Raw genomic sequence first — 27,277 nt, 5'->3', positions numbered from 1 at the left:
CAAGAAAGCACTGTGCGACATGAAAACAGAGAAACAAATTCTCTCTCTCTCTCTCTCTCTCTCTCTCTCTCTCTCTCTCTCTCTCTCTCTCTCTGTGTGTGTGTGTGTGTGTGTGTGTGTGCATGTTTCAAGTTAAAAGGATCAAGAGTTGATGGACAACCAAAGTAAACCCAAAAGGCCGTGCCGCAAGGGAAAGAAAAGCAGGAATCCTTCTGGGGCACTAGTGAGGTCACCTCTAGGATGCAGCATGGGGACCTCCGAAAAGAAGGACCACCTGAGAAACTGGAAACAGGGCAGAGAAAGATCATGAGGACAGGACGCTTAAGGGTTTGAGGAGACTGAGCTGCAGTAAGATTAAAAAAAAAAAAAAAAAAAAAAAAGCCTGCTATGTATTGAATGCAGTTAGCAGACAACTAGAAGTGGGTATGCTATGTGTTTATAAACATGTGAAGGCTGTCTGGCAACATGGAGTTGGAACAGGCTTGCACACTGTAATGCTAAAAGGATTTAGCTTGAGTAGAGGATTCGAAGGAGAATTGAACAGTACATATGATGGAGTTCTTTCTCCCAGAAATCCCTTCCCTTTAAAAGCCGCCAGGAAGGAGAGGGTTTCAAGAGCAAGCAAGGGCCCCAGAGGGCATGGTTCTGCCTATCTCATTTCTTCAATTTAATGAACTAATAGAAACATTAATGTCTGAATGGTCTGTACGAAATTACTCAGGTTGTTTATTTTTAGATTTTTTTTTTTGGGGGGGGGGAGCAACCAGCAGCACAGAACTTCAGATTACAGTTTATCCTCATTTGTTCTAATAGTCTGTCATTTGTAGACAGTGGTCAACCTTGTTCCTGTCCAGGGAGGAGGCTGGCCTTTAAAACTTCATTCTTCCAAAGCTCAAAGGATTTGGCTCAGGAGCAAAGGGGAAACAATTGACTGACTGTAGTTTTCAGGGCCTGAGTGTGCTTCCAGCTGCAGTTCAAAGGTACACTACCAGAGTGCTCACGAGGTTTGCTGTGGAATTATTTCTCCAAATACCCAGCCCTCTGTTTTCTTTTCTTTTGGGGTGTACTGGTAGGATGTAGCGTGTGACTTTGCTTTTGCCTCTAAGGGGGGAAAAAAAATCTGTTCTTACTAAAATGATGGTATTACTTTCCTCTTAAAGTTGCTTTCCAATGAAATTAAGATAAAAATTGTGTTTGGGATTCTGTGCTCCGAGAGTGTTTTGTTTGTCTAATTTGACTTATACAAAAGTGCATGCCAAAAAGAATGCCGTACACGGCTATAAAATAAACAGGGAACTCTAACTGTGGTGGTGTCCAACCCACAGGCGCGGACCGCCTTTAAGGGAATCTTACATTCCCTCTGGTTTTGCCTAACTCCCCTTCCCCCAGTATCTTTTTCTGGACATTTATAGATATTCTCACACTGTGACTTGTGTTGTGGAGGACTTGCTAGTTTTTAGAACTATTCCTGAATTCTGTGGCAGGTGTCTGACTTTGGGAGTTCTCCGCGTTTTCTTTTCTTCCTTCCTTTCTCTCCTTTCTTCCTTTCTCTTCTTTCTTCCTCTCCTTTCTTTCTTTCTTTCTTTCTTTCTTTCTTTCTTTCTTTCTTTCTTTCTTTCTTTCTTTCTTTCTTTCTTTCTTTCTCTCTTTCTTTCTTTCTTTCTTTTTTCATTCTCTTTTTTCTTTCCTTCTTTCTTTCTTTTTTAAAAATTAGATATTTTATTTACATTTCAAATGTTATCCCTTTTCCTAGTTTCCCCTCTGAAAACCCCCCTATCCCCTCCCCCTGCTCCCCAACCCACCCACTCTGCTTCCTGGCCCTGGCATTCCCCTATACTGGGGCATAGACTCTTCACAGGACCAAAGGCCTCTAGGAGAGCCTTTCTTTTTTAACTACGTATTTATAAATTATTTTTCCTCCTCCCCAGTAAAATAGCCATAAAACCCTGGAGCAATTCAATTCTAAAAGGACCCTCCAATTTTAGAGACCTCAAATATATTTTAGGAAAGAAGATGAATACTAGACTAAGGAGCAGTGTCTGAGGTAACTTGCAGAGCTGGGGAGAAGGATGTTAAATGTGCTTACTGTTAATCTGGGAGCACCTGAGTTTAAGCCTCAGCCTGACAGGGTGGACAAGAAAACTGACTCCCACATGTTCCCCCCCCCCAACATCCTCACACTGACACACTCGCTCCCACACACATATATACACAATAAACACATAAAATTTCAAAATAAAAAAATCTGACGTTAACTAGGCCTACTTCAACAGTTCTCTAGAATGATGGAAAAAGAATGCCTAAAAATATATTTTGGGAAATCTGGGATTGGGAGCTTTAAATCATTGTTTCTTAAACCACTGTGAGATGATTATAGATGATATAGGAAAAATACTATTTCTATATTATGAATTTATTTATAGGATTGTCTTCTCTTCTTTGACTTCCATTTATAGTGGCAATAAAAAGGTTTCCTTCTCAAATAAGCTTAATAATAAAAGTACATTTAAAATGACATATACCTACAACCATGTTGTGTTTAAATATATACTTACTACCACAATGTAGGTGATACGTCAATAATTATATGATGCTAGACATAGCTTTGTTGAATGAACAACATACACTGTTTGCCTTGGCAACAGTAACCTTAAAACTTGGGATTACTGTTCAACCTCTCAGTTGTGAACTGAACACAAGACAATTTATTTCACTCCTTGATGGCAACTATGCAGTATATACATAGTGAAATGCTATTATTAGATGATCAACTAAGAAGTTGAATGATTAGTATTTTAATAATAATTTAACAATTCTGAGGCTTCTGGGAGGTAACTGCAAATATATCCTTAGGAATATATTTGTATATATGTATAAGAGGTTATGAGGGAGAAAAATAACCTTTATTGCAAGGTCGGTGTGTTTAAAAGTTTATTTTGGAGGACAGCAAGGATGTGCATCTGGGTCTTCATGTGGGCCCCCAACACAACTGGAGAGGGACTGTGTCTGAGCCTGTTGTCTACCTGCCTGCCTGCAGATCCCGCACCCCTAAATGGACAGCTTTGTCTGGCCTCGGTGGGAGGTGGGAGAGGATGTCCCTGGCAGTTTGATATTCAAGGAGGAGATGTGTGGGGTACTGACATTCACAGGCAGGGTTCTCCTTGTTAGGGAAATGGGGGAGGACTTATGCAAGGGGTTACTGAGAGGAGAGAAAATGCTGATATTGGGTTGTTAAGTACAACCAGAGCTACTGGAAACATCCCAGAGGCTAAAAGTATAGATTGGGATGTATACAGACTCATTAGAATCAGCATTGTCATGTTACCAGTTACCCAAAACAACCAACCAACCAACCAACCAACCAACCAACCAACCAACCAACCAACCAACCACACAACACTTTGAGCTATGAACTGGAGACAACAAAATAATTGAGGTTTTCTTGTTGCTGGTGTCCATTGAGTGTATACTAGCTGGTGCTCCTCCCTAACCCAGGGATGCACTGTGGGTAATGCTCTCAAGGCTTGGAACCCCCACCACCAGAAACTCTTCCACACAGAGAATCAGAAAGGGGGGAAGTTAGGCTCCCTGAAACTGATCTGTGGGAAGAACAGCCAATAAGCAACCAGAGGGTAGAGACTACCTTTATCAGCTTAAATTTAAAGCCCCAGCATCTTTTCCATTTCCTCTTAATCATTGCAGACATTAAAAACAAATATTTAGTACGAATTTTTTCTTTTGAACTATAGTTCAGGGCTTCTGTTAGTAACATAAAACCAAGCTCAAGTGAAGGATGAAATTTGTTTCTGAAAAAAAAAATCCAGAATATAATTTAGTTGATAAAAATATTAAAACTAAATTTTTTTCCGAAGGGGAGTTTTTTTTTTTTTTTTCATCCCTAAGGCTGTATCTAAAGCAGCATTGTTGCTAGAGATGACTTGATTTTCTTTGGGGAAAATTATTTTGATTTCTTTGGGCCTTGGTTATCTTTTATACAGCCTTAATAACTATTAGGAAATTAATTAAACAAACACGTGAACCACAAGTGACCAGTACAGCAACTGACAATAAGTTCAAAATGAGTTAATACACATTATCAAAGTAGCAGGACAGATGTTACTGATGAAGACAATGGGTTTTAGGAAAAGGTGGTGTTATATGGGGGTAATATTTGGGGATTGTCTTTGCTTTGGTCCTAGAGTGTGATATTTATATTTGTCTGTGAAATATGAAATCCTATGTAAGTACAAAAGACATCAACAGAAAGCATAGGCTCAAAATGCCATTTCAGCAGTGTGCCCTGAGCAGTTCTGACTGGCCTTTGGAAGTCAAGTCACTGCAGTCTGACCTTTGGGCGCCTGGGAGGGGTGCCTATAGCTGCACCCGGCCTGGAAGGGGCCCAGGCACTTCCCAGCGCTGCCTGTCTGCACACTGCTAACTCCTTCATCGCTTCCATCTCCAGGAAAAAGCTCTTTCCTAAGTCCAGAGCAAGCTTCGGGCTGGTGTCAGTTGGTGTTTAACTTTGTTGCAAGTGGACTAGAGAGTCCCTTCTGCCTCCTCTCTTGGGGTAAGTGGCAAGGAGTCCGACTGAGGGCCGTAGCTCGCACAGGCTAGTTCTACATTAGGGGACCGCCGCCCAGAAGCAGGTGGGGGACCAAGGAGCGCGGTGGCGGGCTGGTCCCTTCAGTCTAAAGGCCTCGGTGGCCAGCGCCAGGCGGGGTGGGGGCGGGGTGAGGCGGCGCAGAGGGCGCGGAGATTACCGCGGCGCCACCAGAGAAGCGCAGAGCCGGGTAGCCCCGGAGTTCCCCCCACGCGAGACCTCAAAAAAAAGAAAAAAAAAGCCGATGATAACAGGCAGTTTCCAGAGATCGAATAAAAAGAGAGGGTTTCTGCGCCCGCCAAGATCTCCTACTCTTCCGGCGGCCTGCCGCGAGGCCCCCAGCGGCCACCCTAGCCCCAGGGCGCAGGCGGCGACGTCCCCCCCCCCCCCCCGCCCGCATCCCGCCTCCTGCCTCTAGGCTCCAGCTCCGTGCGCTAGGGAGAAGCTGCCCGCGGCGCGGCGCACGCTCCGGCGGCTCCCGGCTTGCGCGCAAACCTTTCCCCGGGTCGGCGCCCTAGAGAGGGGACTGAGCGGCGGGGACCTGCGTAGGGACGCCCGGCCACCCGGTGCGCGCGCGCTTTCTCTTTTCTTCTGCTCTCTCCCGCCGCTCGGCTGCTCGGACTTTGGTTCGGCTCCTTTCGTCCTCCCCCTCGCAGCGGGCTCCCCCACCCCGCCCTGTTTCTCCCCCACTTGTGTAAGCTATTTGTTGGGGGTGGCCGAAAGGGATGTCCTGTTTTTACCAGAGACACAGCGCGAAGGGAAAACTTAGACACTGGAAAGAAAGCGAGTAAATACGTAGATCGGACCTGCAGATCACTGGACTGGGACAGACAATTGAACTTCGGGAGTACAAGGCGGTCCGGGCCGCCAGAGGTGAGTGTCCTCTCTTCATCCGACCCGGTTCTTGAAGTCCAATAGAGAGGGTTGGGGTGTCCAGATTTGGATGATCCTCCCAAACTGTCCCCTAGAAAGTGCTAGTTAGACACTTTGTAGTGCCTGAATGGGGATCTGGGGATGGAAGACGCGCGCAGGGAGTGTGTGTGAGCCTTGGAGTTCTCCCCAATGATCCAACACCAGGGTCCCGTGGCCAGGGTCCCTAGGACCTCAGTGGTACGCTCGCCCAGGAAGACCCTCAACGACCCGGTCCCCAGTAACCCCTCTTGTCCAGCGCTGGGCACAGAGGGCACGGGACCTGAGTAAGTCTCGCCGCGTCCCCGGGTGCGGATCCTACCTGCCTACACCCTGCCCCCTGTCGCCCGGGAAGCTTGCACCAGACTCTTCCCACTCCCACCTGGTGACATTTAATACTTTGTGATGACCCGCTACGTGGAATAAGGGTGCTGCCTCACTCAGTGTCCCTTGGAGAGCCGTGGGCGGCTGGGTTTGCGTGAGGCCGGGAGCGCGTGTACCCAGAGGCCGAGCCCTGGTCTCCAGGTACTGGTTGTAGTCTAAACAGCGGGGACCTCACTTTAATGGTTTTTACGTGGCATGGACGAATGTCTCCTGCAGTGTGCCAGGGTCTGTGAAATTAGAGGCGCCTTGTCAGAAGAGTCGGCGTTCATTGGCTCCAGGAGCGGATGCTGAGGAGCAATTCTAACTTCTCCAAAGCCGAGGACCAGGCTAGGGCGAGCAGGTTTCTCTCTGAGCTCACTGGGTCTGGGGTGGCTGTGGCACTCTAAACGCTTGTAAAGCCTGGTCATCTGTGACTGGGAGACAGATTTTGTGAGCCCGTTTCGTTTTGCATGCCACAACAACCCAAAGTTTTCATTTTATTTTTCTATTAGCACTTAATTCTTTTCCTCTTTTCTTTGTATTCGAGATTCACAATCTCTCTGAAAGAGACAGGGAGGTTTTGACTGAGTCCGGTGGCAGAGCGGTGGCAAAACTAAGGGAGTGGAGTTTGATTTTTTTGCCACTATCCCCTTGTTTGGGATGTTAGCTCCTTAGCTCACATCTTTCAAGTTCCCGGGAGACTAACGGGGTTTGCGGTTTGGGTAGGATCGGCATGGCCTTCTCCTTTTCTCCGGACAGCGCAGGGATCATTCAGGGAGCCTCCTGAACTCGAGGGCCCCCATGGAAGAAGCGCATCCCCTCGCGGGGACAACCTAGGTGGCGGCTCACCAAGCGCGTGGCGTGTGTGTTTTGGTTTCTGCGCAGCTCCACGTGGGGCACCTCCGTGTGCGTGTGTGTTGTGTACTTGATCTGTGAGAAGGTAACTGGAGTCTCGTGTTCAAACCCAGTGGGCCCTTGGCCATTAATTTGCTTTCCTGGCTGTCATTACAGACACTTCCAAAATCTGATACCTAAAGAGATCCAACAGGTTGGGTTTCACATTAAGAGCCCACACTTAACAGTTTTCTTTCTCCCTCACCCCCTTTGGCTCCGCACTCTGGGATCAACGTAATTGTTGGAGCGAAATACATCTTCTTGAATATGGTATTTTGTTGCTCTTCTCTTAGCGGCCGCCTTTTTGCACCTTCCAGCGTTTGTCAGTTTCAGCGAGGCTCCTGGGGGACTTAGGTGGGAGTCTTTAAGAGTGTTTAGCAACCGGGACTCCCATCAACAACTTCTGAAGTTTCATTTACCCGTGGGTGACTGACAGTGCTGAAAGTGGACTGTGGCTTTTTGTTTGCTGAGTGCTTCTCTTTTATTTTAACTTAATTTTTTAAGCTTTAAGGACAAAACTTGTATTTGATACAATTTCCCAATAAAGTTTGATATTTAAGTAGAAATGGCACCTACTTTTTATTTTATTTATTTTTTAAAAAAATATATTTTTGTCAAACTTATACCCGAGAAATAAAATTTAGCGGAGGCTGAAGGGAAAGCATTCTAAAACAAAATAATTTGATATGCTTTATGGTGCGTTTTAAGGCATTTGTATTCAAAGACATTTGTACTTTAAAAATATATTATCCCAAGAAAATTTTAAAAAGCAATAGCAATGTGAGACGGACTGTTTTGTTGTTTTGTGTGGAAGGACGGCCAGAGTCTGAGTTGCAATAATACCCAACGTAGATAAAAACTGTAAAAATAATTACTTCCACCTTATTAAAGGCTGTAAGTAATTCAAAGGTAAACATTTTTGTAATGTTTGCACATGAATGTTAAAAACAAACCAAGATCAACATCTTCGATATTAACAGCTTTGGCTATAACATAGCCGAACTGACTTGAAATCTCATATTCTAATGAGTAATTCCTTGTCCTTCCTAGTAAGGTTATGTCTGAAAAAAAAAAAAAAAAAAAAAAACAAACTGGTTTTCAAAAGCCTGCTGCTCCCTGCCTTTGTGAAATAGATGAACATGAACACAGCACACTGCTTTCCTGTCTTAAGACCGCCTCATCCGAGGGAATTTCAGTTATGAGTGGAAGGTGGCATTCAGTTCTTTCCTTTTATTTATGTTTATTTCATTGAACATTACAAATCTCTCATTTCCAAAACAAAACTGTATGTGTGTGTTCATAAGTAGCATGGCATTGGCTAACACATTCCAATAAAATACCTTAAAACACTGCAACTTGTGTAAAAACATAAATTGATTTCAGAACAGTTTTGTTCTCATTAAGAAATACAAACATGGGCATTTAGGCATTTTCTAGAAGCTTGAAGGAAAAAACTGTCTTTGTAGAGAAGTTTGTTTTTGAAGATTTGCAGATATCCCTGGTTTAAGAAGAAAACATACTCTTCATCTCTAAATTTTCTTTTATCTTGTGATTTATAGTGTAAATAAATTTTACACACCCATCGGAAATACAGTGTCCAGTTTCATGTTTTTCGTCACTGATGCAAGCTCTGTGTGGCTGATGCCATATCTAAAAATACATTTATGTGGCTTTATTAAATATGATGAACCCAAGTTAAATTGGGTAGAAACTTTGAAAGGGTAAGATGATAGAAAAACCCATGGCTGTTGATAGAAAAGCTAGCACTTTGGAAAACATGCACATTTTAACTTTTAGATAAAAAAAAATTAAGCTTTGTTCACTTTTATGCTGTGGAAGCTCACAGGTTTCATGCAGAATTCAAGAAGAAAGATAATCCCTTTTGAGATTCAGTGAAGTGCTAAGTAATTTAAGAATGTGAGCATTTATGATGTTTTTACATTATCTTCTGTATTTTTTTTCCTATTGGGTAAACTTAAGAATACTCAGCATTCAGTAAGAACAGGCCCCTGTTACAGGGGGCTTATTCACCATAGTTCTGTACTGCAGCTGCTGATCATATTTCACGGAGCTGTTAAAGCACTTAAAACCTAAAATTAGGTACTGTCTGGTTGTAAATATTTCAGATCACTCATTTGAGAAACAAACAGAAAAGTCTGTTATCAAAAGTATGGGATCCTGTCATGGAGGAGCTGGGCAAACCTTTACGAAACACCTTGTTATCATCTTAGTGGGAATATAACCCTGACAGTTTCTTTTTCGGATGGATATTATCCTTCCATACTCTCAACTCTTACACTGTGTGTCTCAGTAGAGTATCTTAAACTAATTGTATTCAGAAGTACAGTCGGGGGATTTTATTACAACGGTTACCGGGTGAAAGAAATCAACACCACCCAGAATGGGTGGCAGTACCTGCTCCTCTCATGGAATTTTCCTGGTGAACTTAGAAAGGACTTGCTCTCTCAGGGCATTTGTCCTCCTCCGGATGGGTTAGGTGCAAGGGTGTCTTTAACTGTTACCGTGTTTAATGCTACATTTCACAGCTTGATGTGTCTGAGTGAGAGGAACTGAATATTCATTAAATTGTGCATGGAGCCAAGCCTGGCGTCATTTAGCCTGAACTTGAGTGGAAGAAAATAAACAAGAGCTCCATATTCAAAAGTGTCACAAGCCACTTTGCTGGCTTTAAGAGGTCTGAAGACTTTGTAAACACTACTGTCACTTAATAGTGCTGTGGTACACATAGCACATTAAGGTATGCTCTAGTCACTTTCCTCTGAACTTCCTGCGTACTTTTCTCGCTCTACCCATGTGTTTGCTGCAAAAGGATCCAAAAAAAATTTTTTTGAATGCACCACTATCCTTAGAGATGAAACTGATAACAAACAAGCAAAAACAAAACAAAACGCAGCAAAAAAAAAAAAAAACAAAAAAACAAAAACAAAAACAAAAAAAACCAAAAAAACAGAAACCCCTTTGGATCATCAAGCTCACATTTATAGGGAAGTTTAAGACAGTTTCAAAGAGTCACTTCTAAGACTCACTGAACCTTTTCTGTCATTGAAAGGTGCTAATTGATCTTAGTTCTGACCTAATAGTCTAGTTTGATATTTGAAACTTGTCAGGATTGGTTTAGCCCTTTTCTCATCATGGTGGATAAAGAAAGACACCCCGTGAAAATATCAGAAACGCTTTCCCACATCGAGCATTTTAATAAGACACTCATAATTTAAAACAGTTTACATGTAGTAAACTATTATATTTTAATAATCTTTTGGACCATGGAAGGAAGAACCATCTTGTCCTATTAGTAACTCAGGACATTACCTAATAAGCAGTTTTGTTAAGTTGTAAGACAATGTCTACAATCACATTTGAGTATTTTCAAACCAAAGTCTTAACATGCCAGGGTAAAATAGATAATCATGAAAATTTATATCTGAGATTATACTTTCTTAAGTATCTTTGTATCTTAAAGTATGCTTTTAAATAAAAGATGTCTTCTCAGTATGGTTGCCAGGTAACTCTTCAAGTCAGCATCCTAGGGGCTCAACATGACCTTTCTGACAGGCTAGCTAACAGCGATTTAGGATCTAGTCCCTGCAAAGCACTGCTGTGCAAAGTTTATGGGGTTAGCTAATCTTAATCCTTTCAGTTATGCAGTGAACGAATGCAGCAGAGGCTTTCATTTGTCCCATTTCGCTGGTGAAAATGTTGAGATCGGTTTTATGGCAGCAGAGTAGAGCCAAGGTCTTAACTTCTCAGTCCCACCCGTCTCCTCAAGCATCATGCTAGGCTGTTGGCCCCACCAGTTCAGCATGGGAATTTTGCGTGAAGGGTCATGATGGCATTCATTATTTGTTACCCAAGAGAAGCTAGATGTTAGGAAAAGAAGCTTAATTGTTCACTGCATCTGCAATTTCATAGATAATATTGTTTAAGACAGGCCACAAAATGCACTGAAGTGAAACAAATTTAAATGCCCATGTATTGTATTTTTATTTGGTGTGTGTGTGTGTGTGTGTGTGTGTGTGTGTGTGTGAGAGAGAGAGAGAGAGAGAGAGAGAGAGAGAGAGAGAGAGAGAGAGGGAGAGCATGTGCACATTCGTGCATGAATAGGTCAGAAAACAACTTGTGGGAAATAGTTCTCTCTCCACCAGGCAGGTTCCAGTATGGAACATGCATCTTCCATCTTGATAGCAAGCCTTTACTCACTGAGTAATTTCCCCAGGCCCTTCAGCACTGATGTAAGGAAACAGAAGTAACAGTCAGCAAGTGCTTTGTCCAGATGAGGGAGTTGCTAATAAACACTGATCCTGTGAGAACACTTTGTGAGATTCTGCAAACAGAAAGAGTTCTTGACCATCTTTGTGGAAGATTGAATTTATGACTAAAAATTTCCTTTACCTTTCAGGCCTTTAGTTTGCTGTTACCAGTTTTGTTTGTTTGTTTGTTTGCTTGTTTCGACGCGTTGTCCTTTCAACCTTGAGAGCTGATTAAGAATCAATCTACACCTTTATGTTAAGCCAACTCGCAACTGTGAGCTATGGGATTCCAGAAGAAGCCTTCCATTATAAGTGGTCTGTCTGGTCCTATTTCAGAAATACTTCAAATGTATGTGGTTATTATGCTTTGCGTGTTTAAGTTTTCTTTCTGGGTGAACTTTTTTTTTTTTTTCCTGTAAATACCTGATTTAAAACTTTAATGTATTTTTGTGGGAAGTCAGTGGCTCCCACTATTAGCTGTTTGTCTCTTTAGTGATAAGCCTCTTTTATTCAAATGAGAATTCAAATGAGTTCCTGTCAGCCAGAGAGTTGTCAGGGCTCTGGGTGCATACCCTAACAATCACTCATGACACCTCTGTTACTATTAGTGACCCTAGAATTCTTTACAAGAACCTTTGGGTGTATAAAAAAAAAAAAATCACTGCAAAAATGTCAAGCCTTTTAATGACAATCCAGAGTGCCTGCTCTGGTATCTATATGGTGTGTCATCATTCAGAATGGGTGGCATGAGCCTCTAGTCACCACTACCAGAGGGGCTGAGGCAAGAGGATCACATGAACTAAGGTTCAGCCTCATGAATTGGAAATTGGCCTGGGTCACATGGGGAGACGCCATGTCACAGCAGATGAGCAAGCAAACAAGCTGCCAAGTACTACACAATATCCATTGTAGTACTTCAGCAATGGGTCTGTCCGTTGACTACACTAGAATGTTCTATTCACCTATCTCTGACTTCGTTTCAACACTGAGAACATAAAACAACAACAACAACAACAACAAAAAAGCAAGCAAACAAACAAAAAACGGTGCAAATGTTTTTTTTCCATGTGTAGTTTCCTGTCTTGTTGAGGTAGGACATGAACCTAGGTACCTCTATGTGGGCTCTCTTGGCATGTCTCTTCTCTAAAGGCTCTAGGAAGAAATATCATCACTGGCCTACATTGATTTTCATGTGAATTATTGCTACTGTTAATGTCCTTCTTTCCCCTTTTCTTTATAAAACAACAGAAGCATTTCTCCCCAAAGACTCCAATTAAATCATAAAAACTTACATTCATATGGTATTAAGTTTAATTCTGCTCACAAAAGCAACAGCATTAAGGTTGAAATTCTATCTTTAATCAACTAGGTGTACCTCTTACTGAGGAGGAATATTTGATATTTCTAATCCGCACAAGGTCATATATACAATTCACAGAATTCAGTGTAATTCCCAAAGCAGTGATCTGTTCATTACGTTTTACCTCTGCCTTTGAACTCCCTAATGTTCCAAGATTTGAAAAGACCCAAATGTTATGATAAAGAGGTTGGGTATTTTTAATATAATGGATGTTTGCAGTGTGCTGAAAAGCAGGGATGGTGTGGAGAGTCTACAGGTCTCTCCTCCAGCCAATCTTTTCCCCAAGCTCTTGTATGTGAATGCAAATATCTATTCATATGTGGGTATTACTCAGGAAATTTTAGACAAATTTAATCACAATGTGGGTAAGTCACATTCAAATTTCCTTCTGCAAATCTGCTTGTAAGCCCAAACCATTTCTAGTAGGAAACTAAGAATGCACATCTTGGATGGGAGAGATTTCTCAGGAGAGGGCCTGAGTTCAGATCCTCTCCAGGATCCACGTAACCGAATGCAGTGGCAATGTTGGTGTGCTCTTGCGATCTCAGGGCTTGGTATAACCTCACCTGTGTGAGCCCCAAGCACCGTGACATGTGGGTTCACATACAGGTGGGTCCCTAGAGGCTTCCTAGCCAGCCAGCCTAGACTATTTGGCAAGCTCCTGGACAGTGAGAGACCATGACTCAAAAGGAAGGTAAATAGTACCTGAGGAATGGCTTTTGTTTGGCTTCCATACACATGCATGGACATGTACCTGGACATGCTGGAACATGCACATGCATGTACAATAACAACCTCAGTCAATGTAATGAGAGTTGCTTTTTATACATGAACATTAGGGGTTAAGATGATGGTAGTGTTTCATTTTGATTTAACCAAAAGGATTTTGATTTAGCCATATTTTATACCAGTAGCCATTGCCTTTCATTATTGAAGGCTTTCTTCATAGAACATCAGAAGATGCTTTGGTACCAGAAGATGCTTACTCAATGATTTTAATTATTAGTACTAATGAAGACATGAGATGAGGAGGTTTTCGTTCCTCTACTCCATATAGTTTTGAAGATGTTGGGGCATTTGATGTCTTATATATACTTATTTTTCACAGCTTTCTCTGAAAATGTTTAGCAAGGAAATTAATCACGGTAAAAGCAGCTCAACAGGCTCAAACCTCAGTCATTCTGTTAGTCTCTGACGGACTCTTATTCTCTGTAGACTTGGTCACAGTATGTGTTGTCACAATAAGAATAATTGTGACATCTTAGTGCTTCTCTTGAAGGACTGTTCCAGACTATGCACCATCTTATTCCTCAAATATTCATATTCGTTTACAATCATTACAAATTCCTGCCTATGCTTAAATTTCTGTAGGAAGTTCTATGTCCTCCAAGGCGGATTCCAGGGTCTCTAACAGGAACTGCGATGTCCTTCACTCTCAGAACCTTGACCAGATTGCCATTTCCCTCTCTCAGTGACCCCACATGAGCCATCTCCTCTCCAACCACAGGGAAAGATTCACTTCTTACATATGCTTTTTTCCACTTCCACTTTGTTCCTTTTGCATATGGTCTTAATGTCATACTATTTTCTCTGCCTCTACAACTTCCATCTCTACTTCTTTTTCCAGGATTTGAAATGCAAAGCACTAACTCCCTCCTTAAAGCCCAAATGGGATATTCCTTTTTTTTTTTCTTTCCTCCCAAAGCGCACAGTTTCCACCTTTGGCAAAGCCCTTAGCACATTAACTGGACAAACATTGCTGTCTCAATCCTACTTGAGATGAGAACTGGCTGGAGGGCTCAGCGGTGTTTGTCATCTCTCTATCTCTATCATACCATGCACTGTTTGACAAATAAGTCTCTGTGCCAAACCTTCCTTTGGGTGAGTGACTAAAGAATCTATGTCTGTGAGCAATGGCCCAGGAGTAGACACTCTTCCTTGCTGTAACACTGGCAGCAGTGGAGAAACAGAACAGACCAAAACCATGGCCATCCTTCCTCCATCCTCCATCCTCCATCCTCCATCCTCCATCCTCCATCCTCCATCCTCCATCCTCCATCCTCCATCCTCTGGTTGGGGAACTTCAGCTTCAGTGCAACTTCAGAGATTTATGATACTGACCCAGTAGAACTAGAGCCCTGAGTTAGCACATGTGAGTATGTGTACATGTGTGTGCATGCATGCATGTGTGTGTGTGTGGTTGTCCACATGTATGTGCAATAATGGTTTTTTGGTTTATTTTATTTTATTTTATTTTATTTTATTTTATTTTATTTTATTTTACCAAAGTGTTGGTAACTCAATGCTTTAGTAAGAGAAAGATTCTGAAAGATCTTGAGATGTGAGTGCTTCATAGAACATGAAATGGGAAAGACCCAGTTCCTAATCAGAAAGGGAACTAGGGCTATGGCTGCCTGGGTTCAAACCCCTGCTCTTACCAAAAAACAAAAAAAAACAAAAACAAAAAAACAACAAAAAAACCAACCAAACAAAAACAAACAAACAAACGAACAAAAACACCAGAAAAAGCTAGTTCACAGTTCTTGTGATTTTGCCTGTTTTCTTCTGTATAGTAAAAATACTGCATGAGTTTTCTTTTTATTTTTTATGAGTGTTGCATAGTTACACATGTAAGAATTCCATATATACATATGGATGATCTCTTCTGTCAGCAGTGTGAGTTTTGTTATACCATTCAGTAGAATACCCCCGGTGGATCCAGAAAATTATAGTTGAAAGAGTTTTTTTGATTTTAACCTTGAATTGTGAAACAGACTGTCTCTAATTATAAAACTTGGGTATTCCTGTGTCATCTTGGTTAAATCTGAGGCTGTATTTAGAGCTCCATATACAGACATTGTACATTTTCAAAATTCAGCCTTGACTAGTTATAATATTTCTTTTATCACATATATATATATACATTACAGTTGACTAGTTTTATTTGGCCTTGAATTAGTGTGTTTCCTGAACTAAGCTAAGCAATTATAAACACACTCTCCAGTGATACTATCACTTGGTGGCTAACACTTGTGTCCCCCCCACTTGCTTTTTGAAAGTCTGGAGGTAATGATTCTAAGTAAAGACACACATTTTCAATAATGTACCGACATGATGTATTCCATGTAAAATTAAAAAAAATTAGGTATTGAGATGCTTCTTACCTCACCATCAGGAGTTGGAAATTATTAACACCTCTTCTTCTAAACTTGACCGTTCAGTCGTTGGATTGAGATACAATGGAAAGCAAGAAGTGTAGGTGGGGAGCTAAATGGCCTACTGTCAAGGCACAGTAGGGGTCTGGTGCATCTCTATACACGAGGTCCAGTGGATGCAGTCCCTGACTGACATGTTTAGATCTCAGTTTCCCTGTCTCTAATCCTCAGAGTCTGGAGCTGGAGAATTTGTTCAGAGAGTGTTATTTTGTGCGTAGCATAATGTTCAGCATCATTCTGATTTACTGAGTAGATCCCAGGAGACCCTGTCTCCCACATAATAGCAGTCTCCAGATGCTATTGGGTAGACTTGGGTAGGAAAAAAAAAAAATTACTCGCAGATGAGAGCACACAGCCCACGCAGTTCTTCATATCTCTTGATATGGTGAAAAGATGCCAGGGCTCTACTTAAGAGGATTGTTCTACTCCCAGTCAAGTGTGGAGAATCCTAATTCCTTCCTCCTGAGTTAAACACAAAGGCAAACAATTCTCATTGGTCCGTGTTGATAGATGAATTTCACACAGAGAGGATTTACAGATAAGCTTAGGCGGGTTGACCATCTTCAGTGCTGTTTTCCTTTTCCGTATTTGTGTGGGAGAGGTAGACTTCCTGGGAGGATATTCAGGGAGTAAATATTTATTTGAACTACCTCTGCTAATTCTTCTTGTCACCATTATTCTTCAGACATACCTTTTATTCATTTTTTGATAATGACAGTACCTAATTGCTTGTCCCTTTTGATGAACAAAAGTGTTCAGTAGTAAGAAAATTTTACTTTCTTTACTATATATTGTCATAAATGATGTTTTATCCGGACACTACTGTCTGGAATCTAAATAATTGATGAACTGGACCATTCATTTATTTGTAATGAGAAACTTTCCAATGGAGGTGGCATGCAGCTCACCAGCACATGATTTCAAAGGCAGAGTGCTTGCCCAAGACTCTGGGTTTCATACTAATGGAAGGCAGACAATGCAAAGAGAAAGACATGTGAAGAGAGACACAGAAAGAGAAGAGAGGGAGGAAGGGAGAGACCTTGAAGGGAAAACCACTGGGGTTACTAATATATGTGCCACTAGACTGAACAGAAAAATTTCTTTGAACAAATTACCTCTTAGCTTTCAGTTTGTACAAGTTTGGAGATTCAAATCTAGTAACAATTAAACAGCCCTGAAGACAGTCATATCTAAGAATATTGCATAGAAAAAAAAAAGTCCTGTTTATTGATGTGACATCAGACCTAAACTTTTACTGTCTAATTCCGTTGGGCTTGTGTTTAACGTAAGGTTTAATTGAGGCCGATGTGCATTTACTGGAAGCTGGGTTATAGTCCTGGCATTGCCCCTGGACTGCTCAGATGGAGAGGAATATTCTAGGAATCACGTGAAAAGCAAAACCCAGAACCTGTAATGTCAAACACAACATGCGAGGAATGATGGGTCTGCAGCTCCAGGCTGAGTGCAAACATTATTTTTAACTGTAAAAGTTTACCGTTATAAACACAGGACCACATTCATATTCTTATAAGCAGATTTTGTTTTGTTTTGTTTTGTTTACCTTATAAATTAGAGACTGAAAACAGTTCCTGAAATCCATCACTATGTCTTGTCTAGGAGGATTTATTGTATTGGCCCTATGAATCATGTCACATGGGCAGTACCATACTGGCCTAGAGATTTCATGATGTTCACTAACTGATACGTATGTAAAAGTCTCATGAAGAAACATGAACTTGACCACACATAGAGAAAGGGGAAGGGGTAGAAGGAAAAGAAAGAGAGAGAGGAAGGGGAGGAGAGAGAGGGGGGAGAGAAAGAGACAGAGAGAGACAGAGAGAGAAAGAGCATGACATACATTCTATGGCTTATAATGTAACTTTTGAATATAGTTGTGCTGAAGAATGTAACTGCAAATTGAGTTCATCTCATGTGACCCAAGCATCTTTGTAAGAGAACCAGGCTCCTGCAGATGTCCATGCCTGTCTGTCCGTAGGGAGGTGAAGTAAATGCTAAAAAAAAAAAAAACAACCAATGAATATGGGACAGGGCCTTGCTGGAGGTGTTGGGTTGGGAGTGAGTTAAGTTAGGGGCTTAAATGATAGGGCTCAGTCTGCGAGGGGAGTTCTCCTTTACACACTCACTGACAGGAAACCCAAAGAAGATGCAGCAAGCCTCACGACCATCCAGGCACTTTATGCCAGAAATTGAACAGGAAACCTGGTAGCCACTTAGGCACTGGAGAACAGCCAAAACCCCAGAGGTTCTATTTTTCTAAATGAGCACTTCCCTGGTTAATAAATCAGAGAATGCCCCCAAGTCCTGCATCTACTTTCTCAGGTTGGTTATGCCCACTGTAGGACTAGGCGTGGTGGGACTTACTGATTTTTATATTTTTTTTATACTTTTTGGCATATAATACAAGCAGTCACTTCCTTTTCTTTCCCTGAAATATTTTTTTCTTACTCCCCTGCCCTCCACTACCCAAACTTCCTTAGCCCACCTACTTTTTTGTTTGTTTGTTTCCTATCTGAACAAAACAATATGTCATCTGTCCAGGCTTAGCTCAAATACCACCCCCTCTGGGAAGTCTTCCTTAATGCTTGGGAAGAATTAATTCCTTTCCATGTAATATCATATTATTCTAGTCGGGCTATTAATATGAGGGCACACTGTGTTGGACTAAACTGCATTTGAGTGTGTCTGCTAGAGAAATTCTGAGCTCAATGACATGAGACCACAGTTTTGTACCTCTTTACCCACAGTAGTGGAAATATTAATAATAATTGAGTAGCTGGGACTAGTGCATGCATGCCTTCTAAGAACATATGCTAAGTTAGAAATCCACAAGGAATGGATCCTATTTATGGTTTAGAAAATTAATTTTCTGCTTATATTTATGGAAACTATTTATTGCATAGTATCTATTTTAAATTATTCAAAGTTTATTTTGTACTAAGATGAGGATGTTTTTTTCTAGTGGAGATAAGAAGCACCCAGCGTGAGAGGTTTCTGACTGGGGACCGTGGTGTTCAGAGTCCTAGTTTACTCTTGAATCAAATGCTGACCTCTTCAGTTGCTTTCTGATGAAGTAAACTTTATGCTATTTTTAAAGAACAAAATGCTTAACCTGTGAATTAAGGTTTTGCTCTGAGAGGAAGCATGTTTTGATCAGTGTTTCAGACCTGGAACCCAGAGCTCCCTGGCACATGAGAGGAGCACGGAGACTAGGGAATCAGTTACTGTTGAGGAAGGAGCTGGTTTTGTTCAAGTTTTCAGTGGTTTGTTTTTAAGGCATTTTCCACACAGAGATGAGCAAGACCCTTCAAAACCACAAACTTGCTTATGTAGGGGGAAAAAAACCCTCCCCATATCCAAAAATAACATTAAATTAAGACTATTGTTTCCAACAGCCTCAAAAATTGTGGTTTGATTTTCTAGTCTGAATCATCTTGGTTGAAGCACACACTTGCACTTCATCACAATGACGCATAAATGTTCGCTGCATCCGGCAGAAGGATGGGCAGAGCTCAAATTCTTCCATTTTTTCTTAAGATGCTTCAGTCAGTGACAGTAAAGAAATTGGTCTAAATGAGGCTAGAATAAATAAATATATAACGTGATGCCTTAGACGGGCTGCATCGTGCTTTGGTTGTGTCTGACATGGAGTTACAGACTGGAGTCAGAATAAGTGTACGTGCGTCCAGACTCTACAACCCACAAGCGACAGTTGTAGTAGCAATAAGTAGTGACAGGAGCTGCCTCACAAGACTAAGGGAAGGGATGAGTGGGCTCACACAAGGCAGTCCCTGAATATGGTAACTGGACCAGGGTCATTTTTTGAATTGATTACTTTGAATAAACTAATGAGCATATTAAATATCACACCCCCCACTCCCTACCTCCACCCCCAGCAGGTAATCAAACCACAATCCATACAACTAGAGCAAGTTCCTTTACTGTAATAAAATATTAATTATAATTGATAACATTTAAATAAAGACCTGGGAAGGGTGGGTTATCTGTGAGAAATATCTAGAAGGGATCAAGGAGTAGAGTCCTACTGTCTTAGTCAGTGTTCTACTGCTGTGAAGGGGTACTGCCACTGCAGCAACCGTTAGAAGAGAAAACATTTGGCTGGGGCTCACTTACTCTTTCACAGGGTTAATTCATCATCATGATGGGAGCGAGCATGGCAGCACTCAGGTAGCTATAGTGCTGGAGAAGTAGCTGAGAGAGAGAGAGAGAGAGCCCCTTGGCCTGGTGGTCAAGCATTCACATCTCTGAGTCTATGGGAACCATTCACTTTCAAACTAGCATACCTACAATGCTCATGTTATTATTCTTTGCTGGTGAGATGGATGTGTCTATCAAAAGAAATTCAGCAGCTGTCTTCTTTGTGTATTTTGTGAATGTCTATGTGCATTTTTTGGTGTGAGTGTGTGTGTGTGTGTGTGTGTGTGTGTGTGTGTGTGTGTCCACACATGATGAGGACTCAGGTCAACCTTGTGTATCATTCCTCTGTAGCCGTCTTCCCTGTTTCTCTGAGGCAGGGTCTCTTACTGGAACTTGTTGTGAGCTTGTCTCTGTCTCCCAGAGCTGAGATTGTAAGTGTGTGTTACCATAATGCCTGTCTTTTTATGTAGATGCCATGATCAAACTAATACTCTGATTTGTGTATTTTAGTGAAGGTATGGATAACATATAACATATAACATGTAACATATAACATATTATATATTATATGTATTATACTTTGTTAAAATGTTAAAAATGAGGATATATTAACAAAAAGTGAATTTTACACTGTTTTTCAGTCAAGATAAGTTATTCCTTGGTTTGCTTCATTTTTTACATTTGCTTTGATAACATATATAATGAAAAACTAAATGAAGATAGAGCTTGTCTACACTTTTATTGTCATGGGTGCTCACTGATTCTCTTACAACTTGCTTTTGCTATACTGAATCTTGAACATGCCTCATTACCACACTGACCCTACATCACTACATACAGTTTCCAATATTTCTATTTATTGTATTGTATTTATTGTTTCAGAGTTTATTGTTTCATAGTCTCTCATATCTAGCTAGAATTATGTCCAGGTTTTGTTATTAAAAAGAATTATCCGTTTTTTTTTTTTTTCTGTGCTAGGATTAAATGCAGGACATTACAGTGCTCCACAGGTATTCCATGTGCTCAATGCCAGCCCTGTAGTGATGGTTATGCACCTCTTTGTACACTTGGCGAATTCTTTTATAGTTAAAAAGAGAAGTACACGATTAGTAGATGAAGGTACATTTTGCATGAAGGTCAACAAGATGCTTTGGAGAAAAGTTATAAAGTCCTGAATTCCCCATGATGAGGCTGAGCTCATCCTCAGAAGACTCAACTTCAGAAAATTTTAACACTGTAAATGTTTATATTTTGCTTAAAAAGGAGGTTTATGAAAGTGAATTCTTAAAGGAAATAAATTATTTTCAATGAGTATAATAATTGGAAAAAGATTAGGACAAACAAACTTATTAACCACACACATAAGATATTTTGGTAGATATAATTGCCAATATAAGAATTATTTCTCTTTAGTTACATAAATTCCCATAGTTGATATTTACAGTTGTTAAACTAATTGGTAAGAAAATATGTATCAGTGTATGTCATACTATAGTTTTTATTTAGCACTGTATTTCTCATCATTTTTAGGATTGTCTTTAACTGATATGGCTGAAGAAAACTTAGGAGGAGTTATATGTTATTGTTCTATGTAGAGCCTGCTGTGTATCACATGCACTATAGCCTTTGGAGTGCATGTGATAAAATTATATATATATATATATATATATATATATATATATATATATATATATATATAATAAATATATATAATTTTATGTTTTAACTTATAAATATGTAGTAATGTGACATTGCCTCATTCTGAGAATTAATATATTCTATTATATATGTTAATAATATTGGTTTATATGAAACCATCAACTACTTTAAATTGATTAATTTGTAAACCTGAAAATACAATCCTATCCATATTAAAATTAAACTAATACCTCTAAATATGAAAAACTACTATTTACTCTTGTTTATCAGAATCCAATCAGTATACAAGGTTAAAAATTACATACATTAATGCATTCTTTGTGGCCACACTCTTATATTAGACTCTTTATATGCAGATAATTCATTTTCCACAGCTCTGATTATGATTATAGTTGACTTTCAATGGTTATCTAGAGCCTTTAAAGATCCATCCAACTCAGAATAGCTAACATACTCTTCCAGCGTTGGAAAAATATGGCTATCAATTTTTGTTTTTTTTTTTTTCTGCAGAATTTCCTGTTATTCTAAGGGATTCACTAGGACTTATGCACATAAAAGTGAAAGTTATATTACTGTAGGGAGAACGTTGTGAGCCCCTGAGAAGAAATGTTCTTGCTGCCTTAAGTACTGTATAGAATGGCTAACATTTTCCTCCCAAGAAATTTCATGTATGCAGTTAAAACACTCTTAAATTGATTAAGGATTTGTTATATATTTCCAGAAGCACTCAGGAGGACTTTTACGGTTATAAGAGGAGAGTGCATTAGCATGCCAGAAACCAGTGAATACGCTGGAGGCCCTCAAAACCATGCCCGACATTCTTGACTGTACCATATAAACATGTTGGGCAGCCTGGAAAAACAAAACAATTCTCTTTGCTCCGAGGTAGGAGCAGCCTGTGAAGATAACACTTTCAGTCACTTGAATATTAATTTGATACTTTCTCTGTCAGAAGTAATTTTTATTACTTACCAAATGGAATGGAAGGGCAATAAATATGACTGGTATTTGTTTCTCAAGTAAAGTATTATCTTACATTGATCCAAGCTGTTACCTTTACACTTCTTGGAAAGCATATTGTAACAACTATTACAGTATTTTCCTATTAATCAGAGAAGCTAAAAAGCATTTTATAAATGTTGAATCAAAACTCTCCCCACCATGAGAGAATTAAATTTCAAGCAATATACTCCTTTTTATAGGGTGAGAAACTGAAGTACGGAGAAATTACAAGATTTTCCTAAAGCCTTACATTGACTCATAGCAAACAGAAATCTTGATTCTGTTTGCTCGATTCAGTCTGAAACTCCTTAAAATGATCCATTTCCTGACTCTGAGAAGGCTCCCCTTATTTAGTAATCTATCCATCTATTCATTCATATAGACATTTAAAAAGAATCATTGTTTTTGTAAGATACAGCTTTTGGTTCCAAACTCCATCATAATATTTAAACTCTATATATCTTATGGATTGTTTTTGCAAAGGATTGTTCAAGTGTGGGACATAGTAATGGTTGTAGACAGCCCCCAAGCCCCTCTCTGATGCAAATATAGACTGTCCAAGCACTTGAGCTACAGTTTAACAGAAGCATCCATGGTTGTGCAGGAGAGGGATATAACAGAGAGCGCCAGCACGCACGCAGAACATGGAAGGTCTGGATTCCCCTTTTCTTTTTCTTTCTTTTTTTTTTTTTTTCAATTTTTATTAGGCGTTTACTTCATTTACATTTCAAATGCTATCCCCAAAGTCCCCCGCTCCCCTACCCACCCACTCCCCCTTCTTGGCCCTGGTATTCCCCTGTACTGGGGCATATAAAGTTTGCAGGACCAAAGGGCCTCTTTTCCCAATGATGGCTGACTAGACCATCTTCTGCTACACATGCAGCTAGAGACATGAGCTCTGGGAGTACTGGTTTGTTCATATTGTTGTTCCACCTATAGGGTTGCATCTATTGGGGGCCCTGTGTTCCAGCCAATAGCTGCCTGTGAGCATCCACTTCTGTGTTTGCCAGGCACTGGCATAGCCTAACAAGAGACAGCTATATCAGGGTCCTTTCAGCAAAATCTTGCTGTCCTATGCAATAGTGTCTGAGATTGGTGGCTGATTATGGGATGGATCCCTGTGTGGGGCAGTTTTTGGATGGTCCATCCTTTTGTCTCAGCTCCAAACTTTGTCTCTGTAACCTCTTCCATGGGAGTTTTGTTCCCAATACTAAGGGGCGAAATGTCCACATTTTGGTCTTCGTTCTTCTTGAGTTTCATGTGTTTTACAAATTGTATCTTGGGTATTCTAGGTTTCTGGGCTAATATCCACTTATCAGTGAGAGCATACTATGAGAGTTCTTTTGTGATTGGGTTACCTCACTCAGGATGATACCCTCCAGATCCATCCATTTGCCAAGGAATTTCATAAATTCATTGTTTTTAATAGCTGAGTAGTACTCCATTGTGTAAATGGACCACATTTTCTGCATCCATTCCTCTGTTGAGGGGCTTCCCCTTTTCTAAGACCAGGTGCCTTTTCAGGGTTAATTTAACCAACGGCTGCATAATTACCTCAATCCTCTCTCTAGCTTGCTGAGTTACTGTTGTAAGTTAGAATATAAAAACGTGCTTTATTATGACATCATTAAGTACATATGCCATCACATCTTGCTTTTGTTTCTTCTCTAACTGTCCTCCTCCATTTCTTCCTCCATTTTTTTTTCTTCAGGGTCTCCTAACTTTCTCCAAATAATCTCCCTTATACTTTTTGTCTCCTCTCTCTCTCTCTCTCTCTCTCTCTCTCTCTGTCTAGTTCTCTGTGCACACCCACGTCCATATATTTTACATATAAAAAGGAAATTGTGATTTTGGCTTTTCTGATATTTAGTTCTCACCATTAGCAAGGTTTTGCTTAGCGTGATCTTTTTTGTTACCATGGTAACCTATATTCTCCCCTTTGTTCGTACAAGTTGGAAGCTCTTGTTAAAGCAAGGGCTGTTTCTATGGTTCTTCACCTCTCTACCTCTCTGTCTCTTTATGGCGATTGCCATTGAGGAACTCAAAGAACATTCCTGAAAGACAGTATGGGGCACCTCTTGCCACAGCACCCTCTAATAGATGCCCCAGGAAATACAGATGTCACCATCACCCCTGCAAGGCGGTAGGGGGAGGTATTTCCTGTTTGTTTTCTCGTTCTTTTAGTGGATCCTGCTTAAGCCCCCCCCCCCCCCCCCAGCTCTTGCCTTGGAAGACTCTCAGGAGCATGTTGGCCACTATCTGGGTCTCTAGAAAGCCAGTCCATTGATTGTGTAAAACCAATCCAGGCTTAGAGAGTGTGAGGCAAAACAAACCTTCCTTTAGTTTAGACAGAAATACCTTTTCCCATGTTTTCTAAGGAATACCTTAATTTTAAGTGAACTAACTAATAACTAACTAACCAATCAACCGACCAACTAACAAAATCTTAGAGTCTCTCCCACAGAAGCCTTCTTACTGCTTTGAAAATTTATTGTTAGTTCAACCAATTGGACTCCATTCACATACTTAAATGCTAATGTGATACTTGGGCATACATTTCTGTTGACCTGTATTAGTACAATGTCAGCTTATTACTGCGTGATCTAAAAATAATGATGTACTATGGCCTAGTTCATATCTAGGCTTTATTTAATGCACTTCCTAGACCATTATGCTTTCGTGGTTGACTGCATTCGCCATCATTTCTGTTGGGAGCCAAATATTAAAAGAAATTCATTAATGATGTGGTCTGCTTCACTAGGGGTATGTAAGGGGAACGTTGATTTAGGGGACAGCATGGGTGAAGGGGTGCTTTAATATCTTGTAGCCTGCCAAGCATGCGAAGGCAAGATTTGGTTTATGATTTGTGACTTTGGTGAGCAAACCAGGGTGGAAGCTCTGACTTGTGTGCTTTAGACTAAGACACAAAGAAGCACTGAGATACAGAAAAAAAGAGAAGGAGACGGCTTAGTTCCCTGAAGTTGTTTCATGCCTTGTATCTACAGAACCATATGATTATCCCGTAAACAAGTACTACTTATTTCTATTTTACTTTTAATCCCAAGACAGAGAGATAGGATGGATACAATTCCATTCTAATCGTGACAGTACCCTCTTGCTTTGTCAGGGTTACTACTGCTGTGATAAAACACCATGACCAAAAGCAACTTGGGGTAGAGAATGCTTGTTCGGCTTACATTTCCATATCATTTTCACCACGGAAGGAAGTCAGGACAGAAACTCAAACAGGGCAGGAACCTGGAGGCAGGAGCTGATGAATGCAGAGGCCATGGAGGGACGCTGCTGTCTGGCTTCCTACCCATGGCTTGCTCAACCTGCTTTCTTACACAACCCAGGACCATCAGACCAGGAATGGCACCATCCACATCAATCACTAATTAATCATAGTCCTAATATGCTTTATTGAGCTTCCTCTACAGTTTAAATTTTTGGTTGTCTACTAGTTTACTGCTGCATAGGGTGTTTCTGGTAATGATTTGTTTCCTCATATAGTTTATGATTTTTAACAAATTCCTTCTAAAATCCTTTCTGTCTTGTGGACGAATTTGGCTCTTGTTTCTCTCTCTTGAGATCTATCTAGGTCAGTGTTGATTTTTTATTTCTAGTACGAGGTCTTCAAGCCAAGAAGCAAGACTTTAGAATTTACATTTGTATGAGGCTGGGCTTTTGATTGATCTCATGTAATCATTTTCTTTTATCCTCTCCCCGAAGGCTCTGTTATAGGATCAGCTTCTGCCAGGCTGAGTCTGAGGGTGCTCCGAGTTTTCTAGCCTCTTTTCAATTAAAATAGCAATGTTTTCACACACTTGCTTCATTGCTTCCCTCTAGTCTTAGTTAATTTCTCATCCCCATCAGTGAAGATGATGAGTTAACAAGATGCAAATATAAACACAGTGTGTCCTCTCAGGTCTTCAGTGTGAACAGTTCCTTATGAGTCGTGGAACCCTTGACCGTCATATCTGACTTTTCACGAGATTCAAGGGCGTTCTCCATCCTATTGATTTCTCTTTCATTCTTTCTCTCCTTTCTTCTTCATATCCAGTCTACTTTCAGCTAAGACATCATTCTGGGTTTTCGTGGCTTCTCACCTGAAACATCACAAATCAAAAGCTAATGAGAAGTAATGCCTTTCTACCTCTCATTGCCCATTCTATTTCCCTGTCTTTCACAATCCCGGCATTAAAGAAATCAATCACATCTTGAATTTATACAAAATGACACAGTTAAAAATAGTGAGCATTAATGACTTTCCCAGGTTATTATTCAATTTTACAAATTTATTTAAGTTCAGAGAATTGTGGGGATTGATGACTGTTGACCACTATCTAAGTATATTTGTGTAAGGCTGGTACAGTGCCTGAAAATTATAAAAGTTTTAGTTTGACAAAATCAAATTCATTGCATTTTATGTGAGAAGGTGCATAGATATTGCTCTACTATAAAGAAGGGTAAGGTGCTTTTATTTAGTATATGAACAGCAAAATACAAGTAGAGAGTTTCTTCCAATGTCTCTAGTGATTTTGAAATAAAATTTCCACACAGTCCCCAAATGCAATACAGGTAATATTTCTGTCTTTACATTGAGGGTGATGAGTGTGACATTTAGAGATAATGAACTTTCCCCATGTTCCACAGTTGTCTGATGGAAAAGCCAGGACTTATCAACTTTTTTCCAATGCTCTAGAAATTCTATATCTATACTCTTGGCAAAATTATACTTTTTCTAAGGTTCCAGGAGATAACTTTTGGAGATCTGTTCTTGAACTCTCTTGAAGTATAACACATTTTCCTCAGATGTGTGGAGTGATGT

General features: G+C 40.4%; 1 protein-coding gene across 7 annotated transcripts in view; it reads left to right on the top strand.

Annotated features, from left to right (window-relative positions):
- Nucleotides 1–4,441: 4,441 nt before the first annotated feature.
- Eya4 (EYA transcriptional coactivator and phosphatase 4) overlaps nt 4,442–27,277 on the top strand; it is a 237,307-nt gene continuing 214,471 nt past the window's right edge. For 5 of the 7 annotated variants that reach the window (XM_021221741.2, XM_021221740.2, XM_029533100.1 and 2 more), the window contains exon 1: nt 5,113–5,473. The gene's annotated coding sequence lies outside the window, so the exon portion shown is untranslated. Of the gene's footprint in view, nt 4,568–5,112; nt 5,474–27,277 lie in introns of those variants that run through there. The other 2 variants (XM_021221739.2, XM_029533097.1) reach the window with 2 other exon arrangements.

This window comes from Mus pahari, chromosome 21 (assembly GCF_900095145.1).
Source record: "Mus pahari chromosome 21, PAHARI_EIJ_v1.1, whole genome shotgun sequence".
Classification (NCBI taxonomy): Eukaryota; Metazoa; Chordata; class Mammalia; order Rodentia; family Muridae; genus Mus; species Mus pahari.
Note: the sequence above shows the minus strand (reverse complement) of the source record. Positions and strands in the feature narration are given on the sequence as shown.